This window comes from Nannospalax galili, unplaced genomic scaffold, assembly GCF_000622305.1.
Source record: "Nannospalax galili isolate Female #2095 unplaced genomic scaffold, S.galili_v1.0 scaffold3866, whole genome shotgun sequence".
Taxonomy (NCBI): domain Eukaryota; kingdom Metazoa; phylum Chordata; class Mammalia; order Rodentia; family Spalacidae; genus Nannospalax; species Nannospalax galili.
In genome coordinates, this window is record NW_008354377.1 from 26,628 (window position 1) to 30,093 (window position 3,466).

Sequence of the window (3,466 nt, forward strand, 5' to 3'; positions counted from 1 at the left end):
CCTCTTTCCACATAGCTTCTGGCCCTCTGGTTTCGGGCTCCCGGGAGAGTCTGTGTCATGGTAAACTCAGCTCCTCTCTGAGGGCTCTGCAGCTGGATGGGGACCGAGCCCAGCTTCCGCAGTCCTGCACCTGCTCCCTCATTAGTGCTTTTGCTGTCTGATGCCCTGGAGACCTGGAATTCCCACAGCAGTTGGCTGTTGTGTGGGAGAGCATAGGGTTTGACCAATGGTGTGCCAAGGCTTGACTGTTATAGGATGGAGTTCGCAAAAAAATTCACCAACACCACTGTAACATAAGTAGCAAGGTAAATTTTAATTTTCGAGAGCAGAAGCAGCCCTGATGATTATCACGTCAGAGTTTTTATAGGATTACAGAATTATTATTAAAACAGGACATTAACCAATCAGGTTTGTACAACAGGACATTTGTGAACCAAGCAGTTTTGTACAACATAAACCATCAGGTTTGTAAAACCAATTATTGTACAGACAAGTGATACAGTCATATAACTTGGCAATCAACTTTGTGACCTTAAAACTAGCCAACTATTTTAGCCATAATAAGTATAATAAGACAGTCAAGGTAAATGACTTCTAGGTGGTCATACGTAAAACGAACCAAATGTTTTAGTCATAATAAGTATAATAAGACAGTCTAGGTAAATGACTTCTAGGTGGTCATACAATAACAAGATAACAAGGGTGGTCTTATGCCCTGTGTCAAGATGACCCAAGATAGCAAGCGGATTACAGAAGCAAAAACAAGCTGGTTAGTCAGATGTGTAATGTCTGGAATTAGCACATTCCATGTGGAATTAACACATTCCGTGGAGGTTGCCCCCCTTTTCCTTTTGGTGTGGGGCAAAGTTACTGTAAAAATAGCTCTGAACAAAATGGAGTAACTGAAGTAAGTTTGCTGAGCCAGTTCATTCCCCACTCCTGTTGTGAGTAAGGTTAATTCTTTGACCTATTAGGTACAGCTTTCTTCATGCACTGGTATTAATTGTTCATATTGGGTTCATAATATCATGAGCTTTACTGCCTGGAATCTCTGATTAATAAATTTTACAAGGGCATTTAAGATACAAGGCCCAAGATTAAAAATTAAAAGAATAAGAATCACAGGCCCAGCAACAGCACTTAACAAGGTGGTCAGCCAGGGTGACCAGCAAAATAAGGACTCATACCAGTTTTGGTGATTACTGAGATCCCTTTCTTGAGCATTAATTCGTTGCTGGATTAACCTAATACTATCTCTAATCACTCCAGTATGGTTAGCATAGAAGCAACATTTTCCACCCAGTGTCATGTATAATCGTCCCTGTTGCATAAAAACAAGATCTAGCCCTCAACAGTTTTGTAACATTACCTCAGTTAAAGAATCAAAGGAGTAAGTTAAGTTTCTCCATAGTTATACCAGGAGTGATATGCTGAAAGGAAATCCATTTTTCCTTTGACCCGATCCAGGAAGCAAATGTCTCGTAACCCCAAGGTCCATGATGCCATTCATTTTCATGGTTACAGTCTGGACTCCCATCTGCTGGGCATTCATAAACCTGTAAGCTTTGTGGTTGTTTTTCATGACAAGGAGTTCCATATACCCAGTATCAAGGAGATGGGACACGAATACTTATATTCGTACTCAATAGCAAACTCATAACTCAATTTGTACATACTCAATAACAGTTTCCAGAGCAAAGATACATCGCTTTTAAAAGTAGCTATAAAATTTTTAGGTTCACTGTTGAAATAATACAGTTATTCAATACTGAACTCAGTATAAGCCCTGCAAAGGGCAAAAGGAAGAATACTTATACTCTTCCTTACTTACCAGATACCATCAGTCTCTGTTATTAACTTAGTCAAAGTTTCCTTAATAGTTCTATTTATCCTCTCCATCTGTTCTGAACTCAGGGGCTGATATACACAATGTAATTTTCAATCTATCTGGAGGACAGAAGGTAAGGTTTTAGATACACAGGTTATGAAAGCCAGGCCATTGTCAGACCTCAGACCAATAGGGATGCCAAATTGAGGTACAATCTCATTTAGTAGCTTTTAGGAGAGCAAGGATTTTTATTGCTCCTTATTTTATTATTTTTGAAGAGGTAACCCAATTTGCCTATGGGGAATTGGAACGCAGACTGCTCTGGCTTCTTCCATGTTGAACAGGGATGTAGAGTGTAGCAATTGGGTACCCCTTCAGTGGGCCTATTTAAAAGACTCTCAAATTGAGACATGAAGGAGAAGTAAAGGCAAGAATAGTTAGCATTACAAATTTTAGATAGGGAGCCAGAAGAAACACTTAAAGTCCATTGGAATTTTCTGATGAGGGCTTTCAAAGCATCCATCTACTGTTTTTTTGTTGTTGTTGTTGTTGTTTTTGTTTGTTTGTTTTTTTGAGCCGCCAAGACTGGATTTGAGAATGATGAACTTAGGATTTGTTTTCAGATACTCTGATAGCTGTTGGAGTGTCTAGAATCAGTAGATAGAAAGTAAAATAAGCTTAGTCATCATTTTAGAACAATAGCAGCTGTAGGTGGGCACTGTAGTATTGGAGACCAAGATTTGAAGTCTTATACTGAGCAGTATTTTCCTGTTAAGAACAAAATCATTACTGAGAAATAATTGTCTAAATAACATTTTACCTGGGCATAGGTCTAGTGTCTGAGAAATACAATTCTTTGGACTCTTAAAGAAATATACTTATTTTAATTTTTGATTATACTTTCTTTCTGGGTGTTTAAGACCATATAGTTGGCCCAAATAAATGATTTTACTTTTACTTTAAGGTTGGTTGAGGATCTGGTCCTCAGGGGTGATGTGAGCTTGGCAGGGAGCCCCTGGCTCCTTAAGCTTTCTTTTAACAGTTCCTTGTACTTGAAGATAAGTCTAGAGGTCCTGCTCGACCTGGGCTTCTCTTGGAAGCATGGAGGAAATGTTTCCTCTGTGCTGACCCTCCTCTTTGCAGACTGGACACTGGTTTGAGTCCCTTTGGTGGGGTCTCCATGACCTCCCTGAACAAGAGGACAGGTGACTCATCACAGTTACAGGACTTATCAAGAGATTCCCATAGTCCCCTGGGTCTGTTGACCTTCCAGGGCAAGGAACAAAACTGTTCCTTAAGTCCCTTTGTCCAGATAAGAATGGGCCTTTAAGTATGGTTATTAACCATCCAAGAAGGTCAGTTGCCTTTAATTACTGTGTAATATATAGATAAAGTTTGAACAAAACCCAAACGTTCTCAATAAACATTGACTGAAAGAGATTTACCATCACAGGTTATCTAGGCACAGGCCAGGAAAGGGTCCTTAAAATAAGAATTTCTTAAGTCTGTCCCAAATGAAGGCTGCTCTTTTGCAGCAGAAGCAGTCTCCATTTAGTTTTCTATATCCTGATTTACAGTTTTTGGAAGGAAGGGAGGCATTATATCACATACCTATCAATAGGAAATAAACATCAGAAT